General features: G+C 47.7%; 1 protein-coding gene across 2 annotated transcripts in view; it reads right to left on the reverse strand.

The window, feature by feature from the left end:
* Positions 1-19,234, reverse strand: part of LOC144110234 (uncharacterized) — a 74,268-nt gene extending 55,034 nt beyond the window's left edge. Inside the window, exon 1 of one of the 2 annotated variants that reach the window (XM_077643072.1) lies at positions 18,669-19,234. The gene's annotated coding sequence lies outside the window, so the exon portion shown is untranslated. Of the gene's footprint in view, positions 1-18,017; positions 18,093-18,668 lie in introns of those variants that run through there. The other variant, XM_077643073.1, reaches the window with a different exon arrangement.
* Between the last annotated feature and the right edge of the window lie 2,819 nt (positions 19,235-22,053).

A 22,053-nucleotide genomic window follows, 5' to 3' on the forward strand; every position in this document is an offset into this window, starting at 1 on the left:
AAGAGGCAAGGAAACGCTGATAAAAGCATTGGAGGCAGTCATAACAAATAAGCAAATTCCGCACAGCTGGAAACAGAGTAAAATGAATTTGATTTATAAAGAGAAAGGAGATAAGAGGAACATAAAATCCTTCCGACCGATTACGATAACATCAGTTATATACAGGCTGACAATGCAGGCAGTGAAATTAGAAATGCAGTCATGGGTAGAAAGCAATAGAATACTCGGAGAACTTCAGAACGGGTTCAGAAGTGGAAGGTGATTAGACGACAGCCTGTTCATGCTTACCCAGTGCACAGAAATAGCTAAGGCGGAAAACAGACTTCTGTATTTAGCCTTCCTGAACATAAGCAGTGCATACGACAACGTGAACAGGGAACTCCTGTGGAACATATTAAAAGATGAAGGTATCGGTCATGAGGTAATTGATTTTCTACAGGAAATATATCAAGAAAATAAAGTTGAAATAACATGGCAAGGAATCAAGGGTACGACAACTGTCGAGGTACACAAAGATTAAGGCAAGGTTGTCCTCTATCATCGCTGCTGTTCACACTTTTTATGATAAGTATGGAAAGAAGGCTACAAGAAGTTAATCTAGGTTATAATCTGTCGTACAGATTAGGCAGAAAGGTTGTTGAGCAACGACTACCGGGCTTAATGTATGCGGACGATATTGTACTGCTAGCAGATAGCCAGGAAGATTTGCAAACTCTGGTTAATTCCTGTGGAGACGAAGGAGACAATCTAGGTTTCAGTTTTAGCACAGCTAAGTCCGGTGTGATGATCTTCAACGATACAACCGATCAGGATCTTACAATACAAGGCCATGAAATATCCCGAGTGGCCAAATACAAATATATTGGGGTATGGGTAAACGAAGGGCAGATGTACACGGAAAAGCATGAACAGTCTCTCATAGCAAAAGGGCGAAGAGATGCAGGGATAATGAAACATAGGGCATTGGGGGGGTACAACAGGTATGAAGTACTGAGAGGTATTTGGAAAGGAATAATAGTGCCGGGGCTTACTTTCAGGAATGCGGTCCTGTGCTTAAGGGCAGACGTTCAGTCGAGATAAGAAGTAAATCAGAGAGCTCTTGGAAGATTAGCACTAGGTGCCCACGGGAGAACCACAAACAAGATAGTACAAGGGGTTATGGGTTGGGCTTTGTTCGAAGCACGGGAAGCTCAGAGTAAAATACCATACGAAGAACGCCTGAGGAAACTGAACGATAACAGGTGGGCAGCTAAGGTATTTAAACACCTATACAGAAACAGCATTGACTCACAATGGTGGAAAAGAACTAGAAAGCTAAGCAGTAAGTATGCCACACACGAGGACGGAGAAAGACAGAGCATTAAACAGGTTAAAAACGCGGAAGGTAAAAATTGGATAGATTCAATGGAAAAGAAGCATAGTGTAAAACTATATCGATACTGGAAAAGGCAGATCAGGAAAGAAACTTTTTATGATAACTCAAGAGGCAGTGACCTCCTGTTTGAAGCTAGGTCAGGGTGTCTTAGAATGCACAACTGCAAAATGAAATTTAACGAAGAAGATGGCACATGTGCTGTGTGTGGTAAATCTGTAGAAACAATAGAACACCTCATCCTAAAATGTGATGGCATTCATCCCGATGTCGATGCAGGCACAGTCACTCTTTCTGAGGCCCTAGGGTTTAGAGATAAAAAATAGTCATGTAAATAAATCTGCGGTGGAAATTAGCAAAAAACGATTGGAAGATTGGTAGCTCAAAAGCAGAGAGGTGAGATAAGGTTAAAAGTGTAGGAAGACGTATTCAAAGAAAATGGCAAATTTTAGTAACTTACAACACAGTTAAACAAAAATAAAGGAAAAAGGAGCTCAGCATGGTGGCTACTGCCATCACCCTGTTTCAAAGGGGACGCTCCTACCTTCCATCCATCTATCCATCCATCCATCGTTGCGTTTCCGTTTGCACATGCCGAACTATGCGTACGCTCATGGCCGCTCAATCGCAACGCACTTGGTGCGGCCCGTCGCGTCGCGCCGATTCTGCTGGGCGAGAGCGTGACGCGAGAGTTTACAGTTTCCGCCGTCGGGGCGCCACTGCTCCGGGACACTTTGCAGTGGGGAGAGCGCCCGAGCGCCGCAGAACCAGTGGGTCTAACGTGTCGCAGCGTTTCTTTTCGATTCACGACTGCTGTATTGTACGTGCGCACGTGTGTGATCGTGTACGGAGTAAACAGATGTTTTAGCACATGCAGTGCCATGCCGCGCAACTGCTGTGTGCCGCTGTGCAGCACCAACGCAAGGAAAGATCCGACGATCCGATATCATGAATTTCCGTGCGATCCTCAGCGGCGGGCAGCATGGTTGAAGAACATTTCCCGGGAGGGCCCGGGTGGAAGAGGCACCAAGTGGGAGCCGAGTGATAAATCGCTGGTATGCTCACTGCACTTTACGGACGCGGACTACAAGAAAGAAACGAAACTGAAGATTCTACTTCCGGCAGCGGTTCCGACTGTGTTTCCGAACTACCCAAATTACATGCAAAAAGAAAGTGAACAAAGAAGAAAGAAGAGGCCACGAATTGACTGCTCTGCTGACTGCATGGCTAAAAAAAAACAGAGCCCAAATGTCAGTGGAAATGAACTTTTTGCAGAGGCATGGACAGGAGTTTATAGTGAAAGTGCCTTGTTAGTCAAGAATGTATACCAGCTCACATTAAAAGCCGGCAGCGATAATTCTGCGCTGGTTGATGAAGCTTGTCAGACAACATTCGATATTGCGAGAGTGATAGATGATGCAAAGAAGATTGAGCGCATGCTGAAAAATGAAAATAGCTCATCAGTGTAAAGTACTACAAAAGCTGCAAGCCGAGCACGACAAATTAAAAGAACGTTTGCAATGGTACGAAGTAAACAAGGAGATTCAAGATTTCAAGAAGGTAATCAAATCATCCGAAGCCGAGGACAAAACAGCTCTCTTCATCAAAAATCACGTTTCTAATTGCTGCAAGCAAAAATCAGTATACAATGAACCTGTCTTGAGAGAGTGTGTGTTATGGAAAGCGTGCTCAAGCAAGGGCTATGAGCATGTTCGCTCGAGAAGCCTTTTCAAGCTACCATGTCGTACCACACTACAGAAATATGTGGGCCATTCAACAGGAGAAGTTGGAGTCACATCCCTCATCAGAGAACGTCTTCGTGTTGAGTACGAAAGCCTGAGTGTGCCGCAAGAGGCTTTCTGTTCACTCATCATCGATGAAATGGCGATTGCACAAAAAGTAATCTACGACCGGGATGTTGACAAGGTTTTTGGCCTCGTAGACGTCGGGCTCTACACAGCATGCTACAACAGTCCCTCAGGTGGCAAATCGCCTGCTGTGCTTTGTTTTGAGAGGGTTGTCGACACCTTACGTTATACCAGTCAGCTATTTTTTCACCCGCTGCCTGAAAAATGAGAAGCTTCATTCTATGACTATGGAAGTAATGAAAACAGTGGAAGAACTTGGTTTTCGTGTGGCTAGAATTGTGACGGACAACCATCAAACTAATGTTGCCCTATTCAAACAACTTCCAGAGGATGGTGCACTTGCCCACGCTGTACCTCACCCTTTTAGGGAAGGTGATCCACTCTTCTTGTCCTTTGATCCAAACCATTTAATCAAGAATCTCCGCAACAACTTCCTAGAAAGGGAAATGGTAGATGAAGGGCAAGCCATTCGAGGTGGATTCTACCTAAGGAAACTTTTTGAAATTCAAACTCAACTCCTCGTTAAGCCCGTAAGGTTCCTTACACGGGCTCATGTTGAACCAAACAACCTCGAAAAAATGAAAGTGCGCAGGGCCGTGCAAATATTTTCTCCGCCTGTTATTGCCACTCTCCAGTACCTTCAAGAAAACTCACAGTGCCACCCGGATGCGTCTGAATTCCAAGACTGCTCTGCAACAATCACCTTTATGAGGATGATAGCAAAGTGGTACGCTCTACACAACATCGCTTCAGTGAAGCCATGGAAACAGCAGGAAGAATCATTCACTGTATCTGACGACGAAAGACTGTCTTGGTTAGAGTTGGACTTCGTGTGCTATGTTGAGGACATTCAGATACAAGGCGGCAGGTCCAAACGAAAACTCACCAAGGAGACACACGAAGCTACGCTCTTGACAACAAGATCAACAGTGGCACTAATTGAGTACCTCCTGGATCACGTCAAGTAAGTGTCTTCTCAGTGGAGTCTTTCACGCCCATACTATTGAATTTCATTTAACTGAATCTCTTGTATTTCAGCTTCCGCTATGTCCTGACACAAGCTCTTAACAGCGATCCTGTTGAATCGCTCTTCAGCAGCCTGAGACAATTCAATGGTGGAAACGACAGGGTCGACGCACGGGCGGCAGTGTTCACATCAGAAAAACTGCTGAAGGTACCATCTGTAAAAAAAAACAATTAGGCAGGTGAGGAGTTACATATTTTGCCATTCTTTATGCAGGTTGGAATCCTGCAAGCAGCAAAGACAGCAAATGCTCCCATGAACTCCGAGGCGAAAGCAGCTGTTAAACTTCCCATCCAGGATGGTAAAACTTATGCCTTGTCAGCTGCCATCTCATCTGCAGCCAAGGAGCTCTCGAGTGAGCTTGAATTCATCACTATGTGGAGTGAGCCGGTAGCTGACATAGAGTTGGCACCAATTGTATACCTGGCCGGTTACGTTGCACGTGCATGTGAGGAAAAAATTGGATTAGGCTTGCATTTATTTGTCCTTTGTTTAGATGACTAATTCATACACATATATAAACTGAAATATGCCTGAACTCTTTTAGTACCGTTTTTCATTGTTATGCTCGTTTTCAGGTGGCTTGTGATTCCTGCAAACTCCTTCTTCAAGCAGCGAGGCCAGCTGGGGCAATTTATGGATTGATACGCAACGTTGACGATGGACGCCTAAGGTACCCAACAATGGAAGCAGTTGGCCTGTGTAAGCTTGTATGCACCTTTGTCACCAAGGTCATGAAGTGCTCGGACGTGAGACGAACCAGCAGGCTATGCAACACCTCGACGTCCGCAATACTTCCTCATTTCACACAATGTCCGGCGTTGACTTGTGAAAAAGAGGATCGCAACCACACTGAGGACCTCTGCAAAGTATTTTTGAGCAAGCTGATAAGACCATTGTTGACGAACTGGGCTAACAACCTGAATTCGACAGTGGAAAAAACTTTGCTTACACATAAACCTCTCTCGAGGAAAGTTCTGCGCTTGTAAAGCTTTCAGATTCTGTGTATATGAACTTTAAAATGAAAAGAACTGGACTCAACTTACTGACTTCTGGTTGTCGTGTTTTCTTTTCGACCATAGATGTAGGCTAGTAGTGCCCATTTGCAAAATATTTCCCGCGTATACCCGTGAACCGGCTGAACTGTAATGCTGTAGAATGCTGCGTGTCCAGAAATATAAAACAGCGTCAATCATCGGCTCTAATTGTGAACCAGACTGATCAGAGTTCGGACTTCTTAAAACAAGCATTTTTATGCTAACCAGCTAATATATGCAACAAGTTAATATAGCGAATAACCGGCTTCCTGTGTCTCGAACGTGAGTTACTGAACAGGCGAATGTTTGAAGAAGCGCACCCAACATAGGTGCCTTCCGAGGCAAACTGTCGCTGACAAGCGCAGCGATGCTGACGTACTGCTATCAGTAGCAAATCGCCAGTTGGCATTACCATTCATATTTTGTGAAACACCGCTACACAGCTCTTTTTTCGCAACAAATCAAGCGCTGACCTCGCGGCCGCTGCAGGCGGAGAGCACAGCTCTCCGCCCGCAACTCTTCCGGAGCAGTGGCGCTGCTGCGGTGGCGATGGGAACTAGGCGCGTCACGTCTCTCTCGGCCGACGCGACGGGCCGCACCAAGTGCGTTGCCATTGAGCGGCCGTGGTACGCTTATGGAGATGACCAGCCGCGAAGGAACACGTTTAACGTGCTTTCCCGTTTGGCTGAGGGGGTCTTTCCTTCCATAGAGCAGACAAGGGAAGGGAAAAGAGGGGCTCATTATGACATACATGATGGAAGCCAAGAAGCATAGGGGATGTTATTTTATTTTATTTCTGGTGTTAATCTATTGAAGATTAATACTGTAATTATTTTAACTGTCTCATTTCTCGGTGGACGTCTCAAAACCGCGCCGTGGGGGAAGGGAACGTGGGAGTGAAAGAAGAGAAAAAGAGATGCTGCAGTGGAGGGCTCCACGGCAGGTGCGAGGAACTTATGAGATGGAGTATAGTGATTCGATCACAGGTAGGAGCCGAAATAAACAGTAAGAGAGTGAGAAAGCGGCCGTTGTTTGCTTATTTAATGTCAGACCTAAAACAAACGGTCCCCACACTCTGCCAGGGTGGTCGTTGTTGTGTAGCCTTGGAGCTGAGTAGCCAGCTCTGGACTGACTCATGGTTGGTATGAAAGCACGGGTTTCCCTTTTTTCTTCTAGCCTTTGCGTAGCACTGCTGACTTCTTATTTTCCTTCTTCTCGGGTTTTAGAATACATGCTAATATTGGTTGCTGAAAATCAGAGTTAAGTTAATGAAACAACACAGAAGAAATCTTCGGACCATCACTCACAAAAATAAAAAAAATGCTTGCCTGCTTTGGTTTCATGCAGTCTCTACATTCTAGCATGGAGGGTCTCCCATAACCCGTCGATACTGGTGGGGGATATGAGACCCGCCCAAGAATCCCCCTGACTTTAAGCACTGAGTTGAACTACTAACCAACATGTGCAAGGGTGTCTATGGGAAGCAGCTATGGTTTCGCTTTGTCACGCGTAATCTGCGATTAAGTGTCCCCTTTTGGAGTAATTTTTTTTAATCATCCGTGATAAACATTGAAACTGCACTTAGAGACCATGCTAGGTGAAACTGATGCTCTTTGATCACAGCAGTTGCAAAATTTCATTCTATCCATTTAGCGGAGGTTATTAAATAAAAGCTATTGCTGTTCGCCATCAACTTTCTTTTTTTTGTGTGTAAGTGTATGCAAGACATCATGTTGTAATCCCCGTGCAAGATACACGGCGGGCAATGAATGTGCATAAATAAATAAATGAATAAATTTTCTTTTTGAACGGCTGGTGGGCCAGCTCTCCTCCGCCATTCCCACCTACATGTGCAGGACCAGCAGCAGGAGCTAGCGGACCTCACAAACATATGTGCTCCATGCATCCACCTCTGGCCCGTTGCCGCAGGACACATCTTTGTACCCTGATGTGTGCTACAACTAGGGCTTTATAGCGCACAAGGCGGAATTAGGTCCCCCGGGGAATAAACGACCCGTCGACCCTTTTTCCGAGCATTTCACCCCAGAAAAGGCGTGAAAAAGTGTAATTCTGCTCGCCTCGCAGAAGTGATTCACACGAGGTGGAGAAGCACGGCTTTTCAAATACGTTTCCAAGCTGTTCTCCCTAACTGCAAGCTGAGTTCGCTCTTCGGCCATCCTTTCGCGCGGGAGGGGCAGTGGCGTGAGACGCCCCCGACCACGTTAACCACAAACAGCGCAGCGACAATGGACAGTACGAGCAGACAGGACTGGCACTATTAACTGAATGGTTATTAAAAGGAGCGGAGACAACGTATTTTTAGGAATGCATTATAGTTCTAGATAGATGCGTACTTGAATCGTCACGTGGAATTCGTCAGCGCTCAATAAATAATTTGTAATTGAGTTTTTTTTCCTTTGTACTTTCGGTTTCAGTAGCCAGATGATAGTTGCGACGTCACAAGTGAGTATGAGCTCGCGTGAGGGCTGGTGAGGCACACAAAAACAGCAGCATAACCGCTGCTTTATTGTTTTAATTCAATCAAACTCTTAACGCTGAACTGCTCCACAAACTGGAATTACAGCACTTGAGCGAAGAGGTATTATATTGCAGTTTTTATGTGCCTCACATGACTTGGTACTCACTTGTGACACCGCAACTGTCTTTCGACTACTGAAACCGAAACTGCATGGAAGAATAAACCACACGGAGGTACTGAGCGTACGTGAATTCATCGTGGTGATTCATAATTACAATGCCATACGTCATATTTACAATGTCATACGCATAAATCGAAAGCAAAAATACACTATGAAAATTTTGGTGTGTCTACCTCTTTAACCAGAGAGCTGGCCGAGCACACGCAGAGCACTTGGGGCGGAAGCTACTGCGGAAAACCTTTGGTGCCCTGGCAGCCCTGTTAGCCTCCCTAGCATGAAGCCTGGCCATATTTACGTCGGACGTGACGCAGCTTCAAAAAGGCAACTTCACAGCGCTGCACAAATGCAAAGATGCACGCATCCCGGACCGATCGTTGTCAGAGCGTCGCTTTTCGCTCGTCGGCATCAACAGCTGCCGAATTACACTTCGCTCATTGGATATTTGTAGTAGTGTGTATGGGTAGTGAACTAAGGCCAAAAACTGCTCCCGAAAAACAAGCCTACATGTGCGGCGAGTAGTACAAGTTAACCATGGCACGTTGTTGAAACAGGTCATTATAGAAAGTGGACCAAAAAGACCAAAACAGGCTTCTACTCAAATTGACAAGAAAGGAAACTTAAAAACTCCGGAGGGTTTGGTTTATGGGCATTCAACGTCCCCAGAGGGTTTGGTTTATGGGGGTTCAACGTCCCCAAGCGACTTAGGCTATGAGGGACACAGTGAAGGGCACCAGAAATTTCGACCACCTGGGGCTCTTTGACGTGCACTGACATCGCACAGTACACGGGCCTCTAACATTCCGCCGCCATCAAAATGCGGCCGCCGTGGCCGGGATCGAACCCGCATCTTTCGGAGCAGCAGCCGAACGCCATAACCACCGACCCACAGTGGTGACATAAAACACCGGTGGGATCTCATCCTCCGTGTACATGTGTTAGTGGGCACTGCGAAGCAGGTGAACAAAAAATGAAAACATGGTGATGCCATCAGTCACAAAATGCAAGTGACACCGCGGCTCTTCCCAGTGCATGTGAACATGCTCTTCCTGATAAAACATATTTGCATTTTAATGCATACAGTCCTGTCTATCGTTTCTCCCAATAAAGGTTTAAATTATGCAAGGTATTTTTGATAAACAGCGAAACATTACTGGTTCAAACAAGAGCTCAGATTTTGCTTATACAAGCCCAGAGAAGGAACACACACACACACACATATATATATACACACACACACATTGCACGGGGCGCTGTTGTATGGTCTTATCTGATTTGCGGTGTTCATTAGAAAATGTATTTTGCATATTCTTCCTTGTTTGATTCAGTCACGTCTCGGCTTGATTCTGTAACTGGTTGGTTTATTGGGGTTTCACGTCCCAAAGCGACTCAGTAACTGTAGATTCTCATATCCTGTAACTGTAGTGGCCTTATAAAATACGCTGACTACTTCTGTCGCTCTCTGAGAGAGCACTTTCGTTAACTATCCTTTGGAAAATTTGGCGCACAAGCCAACAGTTATATCATATTCCATAGACATCTCATGCAGCCATGGAAGTGACATCCATGGATTGTGCATCAAGCATCCAGTGGCCAAAAGTGTGATGTGTGCAGGATCATTTTCATACTTTCCATGAAAATCTGATTACCATATATCTGTGTGATAGTCCTAGGATATCTTTTTTTCATTAGGGTTACCAACAGCATTTGCGTAAATACGACAGACATGACAGGAAGTATGTTCATGATGTTCTTTGAAACCAACTGCAAAGTAAGGCATGGGTGGAACCGATGCCATGATAATCTTGCCACTCTTATGGAGCTTGGAGACAGGCAGGGATAAAATCTACGTACAAAAAGAAGAGGGCTACACAAGCAATAAACAAACTTCACAGGAGTACACTGACTTCAAACCTCATGCATTAAAGTGCTTAAAAGATGGAGGTTACATAAAACAGTTGTGTGATCAGAAACATATGTTGCATGACACGCCGCATAGCAGCTCTGGAAATTAATTGGCGAGCATCTTTCACATTGTCAAACAGGACCCTGAAAAACTATATTCTCTTGAATATTGAAACAATCACTGTTAATGTAATTAGAATCATAACATTTTATTCCTGGCATAGGTCCTCAATCTAAACACTTCCTACGAAATAAGACTGCCTTCCCTGCTCATGCCCTCTCACTGGAGGTAACAATGCAAAAAATGGCAGGGAAGCTGAAGAGCCACTGCCTGCGCCTCGCAATTAACAGCCTCATTATGCAATCTGCATAATTTTATGACCGGCACGGACGCTACTACGGGCTCAGGGGAGACGAACAGTCGAGTTGAAATAGCGTACAGTCCGCACGCCAAGCCAGTATACGTGCTCTCAACGGGCGCCCTGCTGCGGTATTTTTTCCGTCACCCCAACAGCCGCCAATTACCTCGCGCAAATAACTCTTCCCACCACTCGAAGTGACATAACCCTAACCGCGACGGTAAGTGGAGTCAAAAGGGGTAGGGGGTCACCCCGGCGTTCCTAATGTCCGCGGACCGCTATGGCTAATAGTCAACCACCTCCCACAAACCGGGCGATCACGCCAACTCGACGCGGAGTGTGCAGAGGCGAAAAGAGGGTGAGAGGGAAAGGAAGCGGGAAGCAGTGAAAAAAAAACGGGGCCGAACGCCACGCCTCAATAAGCGTTCCCTTCTACCCACAAAAGCGGCCACTCTGGAAATGTCAACAAATGGCTCGGCGTGCCCTGCCTATCAATCAACGCGCGCTCACAGAAACGCCGCGAGAGATCCTTTTCTTCTTTCTTTTCACGAGATTCGGCGTTGTTTTTTCTACCTGTCTCTGTAGTTAACCACCAATATGGCGGCGGCCACTTGCTCTGACAGAGGCCGCGCGTCGGACAAGGTCGGTTGGGCGCTTAATGATTTCGTCTCTGCTTTCAACGTCGCGGAAAGGACGCGAGTGCGTCGACTCTCGTCTGCTGGAACCCTTTCCAGGAACACGCCACATCGCGTGTTTTCTCGCGGCCTGACACCGACAAAACGGGAGCGCGCTATTATAACGGTCCCACGCGAGCCTTTCAGCGCGCACACTCAAAACGCGAGGCTGCTGTCACACGACAGGGCCCTGCGTGTACACGCGCATTCGGTTTCGCGCTCAGCCTCCATCAACGCGGCTGTTCAGCGAGCAAGGAATGTTGCAATTAAAGCCAAGCCAAGCCGAGGGCGCCCTTCACTTCGGTTTCGGCTACTTTTCCCCAGTCACCGCCGCAAGGCTCTCATGCGTCAAACGCGTGGCTATGCAAGTCTGTTTACGTTAAGGCCAAACCACATTGAAGGTTTTAGAAATATTACAGTGTATAAAATGCATCCTATAAAATGCATGCGTAAATTGGTGATTTTTAAGCCAACGGGACCCGGTAAACAAAATTCATGATGTCACTGCTATAATCGCTCTAACGGAATGAAAAAGGTTTCAGAAATTACGACATGCCTCACAGAGAGCAAGTAACAAACCGTACATTACCGAATTTTCAAGAGCTCAATAACGATATTAGGATAAACAACGGCTGCACGAGAGCTTCTGATAATCCTCCTGGCTCCCACTGTCGCGCTGATAGTCTACAACAAAAAGGTAAACCTTACCTAAAAGCGGTGTTAATAGGGAGTGTAGCAACACTGATAACTACTTTTTCAACACAAAACTTTTACTTTTTCTGCCTAAATAGTACTCCCAATATGCACCGTAACATTCCTAAGATACACTCATAGTATTACTCCGCCCAGGCGCGACCATCCGGAAAATGGCTTCAATAGGGAGTGTGTCCAAAAACAAAGGGTGGAGAATACACCATGAATTTTAACGAGCCGCACTTCCGTACAGACACTATGTGAACACGGCTCAAAGCACATTTCTTTAGTATTACGCACGCACTGGAGTGCTTTCACACCGAAACTGGACCGAGGCACTTCTTAATTCGCCAAAATAAGTTATCAACACTATTCATTTTATCACCTGTTAAATTTCCTTAGTATAAAGCGCACGTTACGCTAAAGAAATGAACCCAGCAGGAGACACAGAAGTACAGTCGCAGAAGTACAATATTAGGCGCTCAAAACTGTTCCACGCCGATTTAAAGATAATGGCAACTAGGAAACGCACTTGAATCTCCCAAGATTTTGTCTGCGGTGCCCACCGCTATGCACATAAGCAGATGTAGCTGGACCATAATTTTTTTGTTTCCTGAACGTTTTTTTTTATTCACGATTCGTTATTACGTTAACACGTTTTGGCGGGCTAGTTGGTTAAGCATCTTGAACAAACAGCTGATTTCTCTGCTGATTTCTAGCGTGCTTATGGTGCTGTTGTCACATTTACGTTTTGTTTTTGGTCAGCGCCGTGTCGTTCGCTTTCTTGTCTTTTGTGCTCGTCTTTGTTCGCGCTGTTTGTTCAAGATCGTTATTACGGACGACTCGCTTTGTGGACAGTTAGGCGCAGGAACTGAGCGACCTTATTGTTCTATGGTTTATGGGGGTTTAACGTCCCAAAGCGACTCAGGTTATGAGAGACGCCGTAGTGAAGGGCTCCGGAAATTTCGACCACCTGGGGTTCTTTAACGTGCACTGCCATCGCACAGTACACGGGTCTCATTCATTTCGCCTCCATCGAAATGCGACCGCTGCGGCCGGGATCGAACCCGCGTCTTTCGTGTCAGCAGTTGAGCACCATGCGGCGGCTAAGTGTCCTTATTAACGAGACACTACTGTATATAGTACAGGCGTCGCCGTCCCTTATCGCTACTAAAATGTGTGTGTCGAGACTGGTCTTTTTTTTAATCGCGGATCCCGGAGGCTATGCTACGTCGCCATTCTCGTCAATGCGGTGACAACCCGTCCGTTTCCGTAATGACGTCACTGGTTTGAATCGACTGGCGGGAAGATTTCTAAGCTCAATTATACCGGCGATAAATTCATTTAATCTTTAGCTACCGGACAAACGTCAACATTGCCAGCAAGAGCCAGGGAATCGATTTTTATTCGTATCAACAATCCGCCTTTTCCACAAGGCCACTCTGCGCGTGCGCGCCTCCTCTCTTCCAGCTCCTACTGCGCATGCGCTATTTCATGTTAGTGATAGGCGCATGCGACAGATGGCGCCAACTGTCAAGCACAAACGCCACTTCGCAGGCGCAGCTGGCTCCTCGTGGAACCAGATCGCGCCTCCGTCTCTCACGAGCGTTTGTTTTCAACCAGTAGCAGAGGAGGAGGAAAGAATTTTAATTTCCGACAGAAATGGTATTCCCCCAACCCCCTCGGCACTAGGCAGGGGACGTAGCCGTAGGAGGCACCGCTTTAGATGCTGGCCGGGAGTTCTTGTGCCCCGGCGGCCTCTTCAGCTAGTCGGACGAGGCGGTGCTGGAGCTCAAGGTCCGAACTACGCAGCAGGGTCTCCCAGGACTCTTAAGAATTGACATTCAGCCCGCTCCCAGGAAAATTTGGGCATTCCCAGATTATATGGTCGAGGGACCCTTTCAACACGAAGTGTGTACACCCGTCTGATCTTACCCCAGGGAACATAAGGTTCGCCAGGATCGCCACTCGCCATAGAGCGCCATATCCTGTGAAAAAGGCGGATTGGATGTCATAGTAGTCATTGTCCGTTTATAAACTACACGATTTCAGTGTCTTCACCGGCTATATGCTTCGCTCTCCGATGCCGCAGCGGTGAAAAACTTGGCTCCAGTCATCGACGCACGGTCAACAAGTCGGTATACGTAGCCATCCAGTCGAGTAGCAAATGTCAGCGGGTCGCGCAAACTCGACAGCGAAGCCCTAAAGCGCTCGCGGTTGCGTCGCGGCGAGGAAGAAAGCGCGGCGGCGGCCACCTACTACGTTATCGCGACCGAAGTGCGCTAAAAAAGAAGGCGGTGGCCGAAGAGAAAGAACTTGGAGCTGCAGATAACGGTCCTCGTCGGAGCTGACCCGTTTTACCGCCCGTACAGGCGCACATACCCTACAGGTCTGGGAATTAGCCTCTGTTTGCCAGACGAAGCCGCGACGACGCGGACGTCTGCAGGCAGATCACGCGTTAAAGCAAATACACGCGCGAGGGTTTCGCTTAGGTTTGCGCTGGGTGACAGTGCAAACAGTTCAGACGCCTTACTATGTATAGATGGGGCAGGAATGTATTTGGGCTGCTTAAGAACACGAGCCTTCCAATGTACTAGCAGACGACGCCGGAGGTAAGCCTGCAGGAGCTATGCAGACGAAACTGTGCTAGACAAACCTGAAAGATGTCGATACAAACGAAAAGCACGTACAAGCTCGAACAGTTAAAAGGGAACACTTGGTTCACACTCAACAGCCGAATTTGTAGATACGTTCGCATAGAACCTGAACAATGCGCAGTGCGCTTGGAACAAAAGTGCTCAACCAAGGAGAAGTGTGAAGCTTCCAAATGTGCTTCGCAGACACACTTGGAAAGTTGAGAGCAGTGTCCAATATGGCGGCACCCTGTGAGTTTTTTTTTAAGTATTTTTACACGAACTACAAAAAAAAAACAAGCCTTCGCGCGATGTGAGTGAACCTTTCTGCAATTTTCAAGGCCTATTACTATAGTCGGTACAACTTAAGTCTGTAGTGAAGCTCCGCCCACATTCAGGACCGGCGCACAGAATTCCTCCACGACAAAAATGTAGGCCGTTGTTAAAACTTCTCTTGTCACCTAAGCAAGAAGCTAACCATGAGAAAAAAGTTATAAGCTGTAGAATTTTGATACCTGGCTTGTTTAATAAAGGCAAATATTAAAATGCTGATTTCTTTCACTTTTGTGACTGGCTAGCGGAGTAATACAGTACGCCGCGGACCGTGGCCCAGAGTTAACTTTTTTTAAGTTGTATCCTACTACAGCCGCCTACAGGTAGGTCCAATATTAAAGGGAACAGTCGCTAGCACAAAAGTGCGCATTCCGCTGTTATTTCTGCGCTGAAGTTAATTTTCTTGGGGTATTATTCGTCCAAAGAAACACCGTTTATAAAGTAAGCTTGCAACGTGTATTTGTAGAGCAATCATCGTTCAATACTGAATGCACACGCATGAGCCCCACTATGTCCGGCCAAGAATGCGACTGCAAGGGACACTGAGACTTCCATCCAATTATAGGGGTTATTCACGCGACGTCACGGGCGCCATTTTGTCGTCCAGCGCGTAGCTTCAGCAGTGCAGGGCCGGAGCAGGAGGCGATAATCCTTTTAGACACTCCGCCAGCCTTTTGCAGTGCTCCACAAACAACATAACGGCGGCCGCTGTGGATTCGCTAGCTCTTTCTGGATACGTTGGTGTTTGTATGACACGGAAAAAAACGCATTTACGGCTGGGGAAATCGAATGTTAGAATCTTGTCGCCACTCGATTCAAGCTCGTCACGTCTGCACCGAAAATGATGGGTTGCCAATGTTTTCCAGTGAACGGCGATGTAGCGTGGACTCTGTAATCCGCACATAAATGCGGTGCCGTAGCACGTAGTTTAGTAGCGCAGCCTGTGGGATCCGCAACAAAATTCGGTGCCGGCGCACATCGTTTACTTTCGAAATCGGCCGCTGATGGCGACACCTGCGCTTAGTTTTTTTTGGTGTTTCCTAATTAAATTAGGTCAGTTTTCGGTGACAGCAGTCTCTTCGCGTTTACAACGCGGCACGCTATCAATACAGACCAGCTTACAATCTGTCTTCAGTTACTCTTTAAAAATAAGGATTTGCAGACGGCGCACGATGGCCCAGAAAACGCATGCGATCTTTCGGGGACTGTTAATTACCGCCCTCTGCATCAAAACAAGCGCGGTGAATCGCAGCCCGGTAAAACTTAACAGCGCGAGTCTGCATAATATGAGCGCGAAATGAAACGTGGAAAGAACTGCCACGCAAAATATTGTTGAAAGAACGGTAAACATTGGTGAATTTTGGCCACTCAGTGGTATTCACGCCATCGAAGCGACGGTCAAGTGCGCTAATATTACGTCTCTCTCGACTAAATCATCTTGTTCTGGTCTTTCTGTTACAACTGCCTAGTTCAGGTTGCACTTGAAGCTGGCAGTATACACCAAGGCAATCGCGTCTCTCAAGTGTTGGTCAAATATTTATGGCAATCCCCCCAAGGTGGTGTGGGGGTGACCTCGGGTTCAAACCCCGGACCACGTCGAATTTTTCTTTAACTGCGAAATTTCTGAGAAGGCTGTATAGCTTTCCTCTATAGCCGTATGGCTGCGTTCGGGTGGACGCCAATGAGTAATTACTCCCTTATTACTCTGAAGCGTTGTGTCATAAACTGCGCACCTGTCAATACTACTAATACCCCTGTTACACGGGCGTTTTCAACGGCAGTTCAGTTGATTCTCAGTTGAACTTAACGGCAGTTAGCGGTGTTACACGGCAGTGCTAACTGCCGTTGAAATCTCAACGGCAGTTGAGTTCGACTGAGATCGGGGATCCCAGCTGAGCGGCCAACTGACAAGACGGCGACCTACAGACCGAAAAACTTGCCCTCTTACTGGATTGTGTTGGCTCAGTGTGCTTCGAACCCGCAAATTTCTACCGCAAAGCAAAAAGTACACAAAAATAATTGTCACTATAGTAAGGAATATATACACTACGATCATTTACACCAAGAAAAAATGCACACACTGCTTTTTTTCTTATTTAAACTTCGCTCTAGACGCGAGGACATGTGGTTAGAGTGCTAACTGAACTGAACGCGAAGTGCTCGTGTAACAGCTGGCGATTCCAGTTGAGTTCAACGGCAGTTGAAATCCTCAACTGGCGGTTAACTGAACTGTCGTTGAAAACGCCCGTGTAACACGGGTATAAGCGAGTATCGAAACAATAAACATGGCCAAGCTCAGAGATCTTGTAAGGAAACACCGAATGCCGTCACTAACGCTCTTGAACTGTTTTGTGGGCACATTTCGGTTAAACTGGGTTCCCGGACAAACAGACGGCATGTTTTCCGTACGTATTTTCCTCCAACACATTCAGCAGCCACGAACCACAGCGTTCACTGCACCTGTTCATGGACCGCGTCACTCGCAGGTAAAAGCCCTTCCAGGAAAAATAAAACGCCGCACACCCGCAGCCAAGAAAGGCGGATATTTTCACGTATGAAGGAATACCGCTTTTAAGGCAGCACCTGCGTAATCATGGCCCGCCGCGTGTTCGCGGGCGCGCTGCTCATACCAGGAAACATTGTGCCGCCACCGAGACAACTTGGCCTCAGCACAAGAATGCAACCTCGTTTGCTCTTCGGTTGTGGCCGCCTCTGTAGAGGCTTTACCGGTCTGGCCGAACGACGTTCCACAAGGCATTACGTACATGTGTCAATCGACATCTGCGACGTTAGATCGCGAACAACGGTAGAAAGAACGCTCGCCGAGATCAAACGTTGCAAAGAGAGTACATTAAGCGTTGTAAACGATCGCAACGCGTGTCGTCTGCTCCAGTTACTGCAATATCGGCGTCGTCTGCAAACGGCATACTGCACACTATCCCCGCAGCGAGCAAAAACGGGCGAATTCTTCACTCCGAGCGTGAACAAAAGGCGCAACTCTTGGAGAAAGAAACAACAAGCGCGTGAGAATTTTCTCCAGCTGGTTACTACGCGGAAGTGTCAGTGTGGAAAACGCGATTGTTCACGTCTGCGTCAGCAGAAATCGGCATTCGTGACGGCGTTCCTTTCTTTCCGCTTCAAATGTGTGTCAGCTTAGGCTGCAACAATGATCGATAGGCTCGCAGCGCGAGCCGTTAAAAAAAAAAAGAAAAAGAAACCTGACGTCTATGAGCACGGTTTTCAAAACGCTCCATAGCAATACGCCGACTCGCAACGTTAGCGAGAAGAAAGCAGTCTAAAAAGGAATGCCTGCGCCGATGCACTACTTACAGTCTGCAGAGGAATGTCGGCAACGACGAGACACTCGCCTACGCTGCCCATCCCACCCGCTATCGAGGAGCTCAGCCGAATCGACAAAACGACTACGCGATCTCCGGCTGCGCACATACGTTCGTTCCTTACCGAAGTACGAGAGTCCAAGCGCCGATGGCGGCGGGTCGGTTTTCGCCGACGTGATCGGCCCTGTCGTCGCGTGCACTGTTGAAAGCAGACACCACACACGTACAGCAGTGAAAAAGATATCTCAGACGGGAAGATAAAAGAAAAAAAAAAGGGACAGGAACGCGTTTTCCCGAAAGATGCAGCGGCGAAGCGCGCGATGCGAACAGAATGCCGCGCAGAAAAGAAGGGAGCAAAAAGAAGAAGAAAAAAAGATCGGATGTGGCGGAAGCAATGGGAGGCGGGTCGCCCCCACCTGGCCCGCACCACGAGCCGTACGTAGGTTCAACTACGCCGACGGATGGGCCCCATACATGGCAGCATAGTGTGGGCACGCTGCTCGAAACGAGCGAAGACGTGGCGAGCCGCTTTCACCTAAGCCGCCTAGCCACAGCGAGGGAGAAATCAGGACAGCGCGCGCCGATCGCTGAGCGAGAAAAAAAAACAAACGTTCAGGCGCTAGCTCTGGTCTAACCTGCGGCGTCACCCAACGCCCGGGACAGGAACACAAACGCAACAAGCACAAGTCCGACGTCAAGTCAACCGCGTCCAGTGTACACGGATGAATGCTGCTTCTCCGAAGCAACCCCCACCACCTGCGAACGTAGAACCCACCTGTAGTGTGTCGCTTGCCTAGCCAGCCTAGGCCGGGAATTCTTGGGGCGATGGTAGCAGCGGCACGCAATGTCGGTAGCCGGACAGGTGCATCGGTGGAGTTTGGAGACCGCTAGTATTCCAGGGGTGACAGCAGCAGCGCGCGATTCAGGCGGGCAGCCCGAAACGCCACGGCTCGCGCACACACGGAAACAGTGCCTCCGCCGAACCACGGAGCCCCCGCCGCTGCTGCGATGTCGGACAGACGGCAATCCGTTCTCGCTTCGCCGAGGTCGGCTCCCGGACGATGCAAAAAGGCGTAGCAGTGGGCACGATCGCTTCTTCGCGGCTCGCTGAGGAGATCGGCAACGACGCTTCGGACCGCGGAGGACACAAAAAACAAACTTTAGCAATTACGCAGCGGCATCGGCTGCATTTTCGCGACGGGCGACGCCGCTCCGGAGCATCGGTATGCAGGCAGGTACGCGTAGAACGAGAAGCAGCAAAAGAAAGTAACAAAGGAAGACAAAAAAAAATGCGCCAACGCCGACCCGCGCTAGCGCCGCGCACCACAAGCACGCACACACAAAAAGAAACGCAAGCGATAGTGGCGGCATCTGTCGACGGAAGTTGCAAATGCGGCCACGTGATTATTTTGAGGTGGCCAGACGAGTAGGCGCGCTGCCGCTAAAAGCCGCCACCACTGCGCGGGACTGCAGATAGGACATTGGGCTCCCCCTCAGCGCTTGACCCCGATACCGGTTCCAAATCTGGAACTACGCATCGTTCAGCAGTAGCAGCAACAACAAACTGTGCTCGATTCATTATTTAGCGTTACCCTCTCCGAACCTCTCGGCCATGTCTGCCAGCTTCCCTCCCATCTTACATTACTTTTATATTTTTTTTTCCGTTCGCTACAGAAAACCGTCCGTAATCTAGCAGCCCTTTCCCGCCTTCTGGATGCGCCTTCCCTTTCTTCTGAGACGGCGCGTGTAATTAAACACTTAACCTTCTTTGCCGCCCATTCGCCGCATAAAAAAAGTTGGTCAGTCAGCGTTTTTTTTTTTTTTGGGGGGGGGGGGGGGGGTCATGTCGTCTACCCGATCGACCGTTAATAAACTTATTTCTCCTCTTTTTTTGCCATTTGCTTTCGCTACCTATTTGTCAGCTCGTTTTCAGGTATCGTATCTCAATGTAATAGCGGGTCATGCGTAGGCTCGCAATCTCTCTTTAGGCGGAGTGTGCGACCTGCTGTGGTATGCAATTAGGGGACATTCGAACGTGCGGCCTTTCCTGAAAAGCGCACACTGCGCGCGTGTTCTTCATACGATAGAGTGTGAATCTCGTGTCTGTTCCAGAAAGCTTCATCTGCAGAAACGCAAGTATCGATTATTTATAATCTACTTGCTTTGTGCGTCCGCCCAATTCGTGAGTGTTCGGTTGCTTTTCTTCCTTTTTTAACTCTGATGTACTGCAGATCACTCAACCCAGACAACACAGATACATCCTCAGGACGTCCTGTACTGACCCTCAATAAGTCCTCACATAGTCATATTGTCCGGCTTCAACATTTCCTCAGGGTATCCTCAATATTCCTCTCAAGGACTCCTGGACACAGCTGAATCCCAGGGGATTTCAGACTGCTGAAAGGGGAAGATGACGGCGGTCAAGACTCGTCTTCATCGCTCTCCGATTCCTTGACGGGTGCCAAAAAAGTTATTTCATTATCATCTCAGGGACCTTCTTAGTATGTTTTCAGGACGTCATATGATGACAGCCCAGAGAATGTGGGTCATTATCTTGCTTTATTACTGTGGGGAGTGTGCACAGATGCTGCGAAATAGCTTTTTGCTTCATTTGTCTTGGATTCTAGCAAACAAATTGTGCAAAAGTTTCGCCATGCTCGAGACTGGTTTGTTTGCCGCGTATCTTGGTACATGCAGGTTGTTCTTCGTGCAATATTTTCATACAGCGATGACAACAAATCTTACAGGAGTTGAACTTTTGAACTCAGTGCAAAATCTACTTGGACTAATGGCCCTAAAATCTAAGCAGTCCAACCCCATCAGAAGCATGCAGTACATAAGAACACGTTTCAAAGCCAGCATACCTTAAAATATCTCTTAAAGGCACATAGTTTCTTCAGTCAGAATGGTTTCCTTCGTTACATTGCTATTGTACACAAGTATCTTTTAAGAAACCTACAGTCTTTAATTAATGAAAGCCTAGTGTGAGGGGTAAAGCTTGTTTTAGCTCAGTTCAGTGCCACAATATGGTCCTTTGATAGGACGTTATTAGGACATTTGGGAAATTTTCAACCTCTAGTCGTCCAGCGAAGTACAAACTGAGGACATCTTCATGAGGACGTTTGGTCTTGACGCACTCAAAAAGTACTCAGAATGTCCTGTTAGGAACGAGGACGCTCTGGCCATTTGAGGACGTCCTGAGGACGTTTGGTATTGTCTGGGAAGAGATTGATGTTCAGGGTCGCTCATTAATAAAGGGAACACGCGAGCGTGTGGCCGCCGCACTTCGCGAAGCGCTGCCGCCGAGAGCTGGTTGAATCGGCGGCAAAGGCGCATGTGAGCACGACCGGCTGCTTTTTCCACGCATACGCTTGGTGCTGTCCGCTATCGGCAGCAGTGTTTCGCGAAGCTCAGGCGCCACGTGCTCCTGTGTTCCCTTTCATATTGAGCGACCCTGTACGTTGGGCCCGCACCTGAACATGTACGAGGTAGCAGCCTTAATTGATGCCGTCCGGTGCAACCCTTGCGTTTTGATAGAAGAGGACATAAAATATTTTATCGACAGATTCTAATCCTATGGCGTTGCCATCACATGATGTAATTAGGTGTGCCTGCGAATCTTTCCTTCCCCACCCTGACGCATGATGGCCTTAGCTGCCTATGTGCCATAAAACAGCTTTCCTTCCTCTCCCTTTTCTCACGTAAAAGAGCCTCTAATATATAGGGGTTTTTTCGAGCTTCTAAATTAACATTGTCAGAGAGCAGAACATTGTGTGTGTGTGTGTGTGTGTGTGTGTGTGTGTGTGTGTGTGTGTGTGTGTGTGTGTGTGTGTGTGTGTGTGTGTGTGTGTGTGTGTGTGTGTGTGTGTGTGTGTGTGTGTGTGTGTGTGTGTGTGTGTGCGTGCGTGTGTGTGTGTGTGTGTGTGTGGCGCGCGTTCGCGAGATAAAACATCCCGTCGATGCACCTAAGAGAAATTTATAGCAAAGAAATCACTAAAATGAGGACAGACGCTTTGGTGACAAAGCATCTAAGCCGCGCTGCGCAACTCGGGGGGAAGGCTTGCGCCAAAGGCTAGCGGATGATCAAAACCGCTGGCGGCCGTTGTATTCCCTTAGGCGAGCGAGCCGGCAACGCGTACCCCGAGGCCATTGTCTCATCA

This window comes from Amblyomma americanum, chromosome 11 (genome assembly GCF_052857255.1).
Source record: "Amblyomma americanum isolate KBUSLIRL-KWMA chromosome 11, ASM5285725v1, whole genome shotgun sequence".
Classification (NCBI taxonomy): Eukaryota; Metazoa; Arthropoda; class Arachnida; order Ixodida; family Ixodidae; genus Amblyomma; species Amblyomma americanum.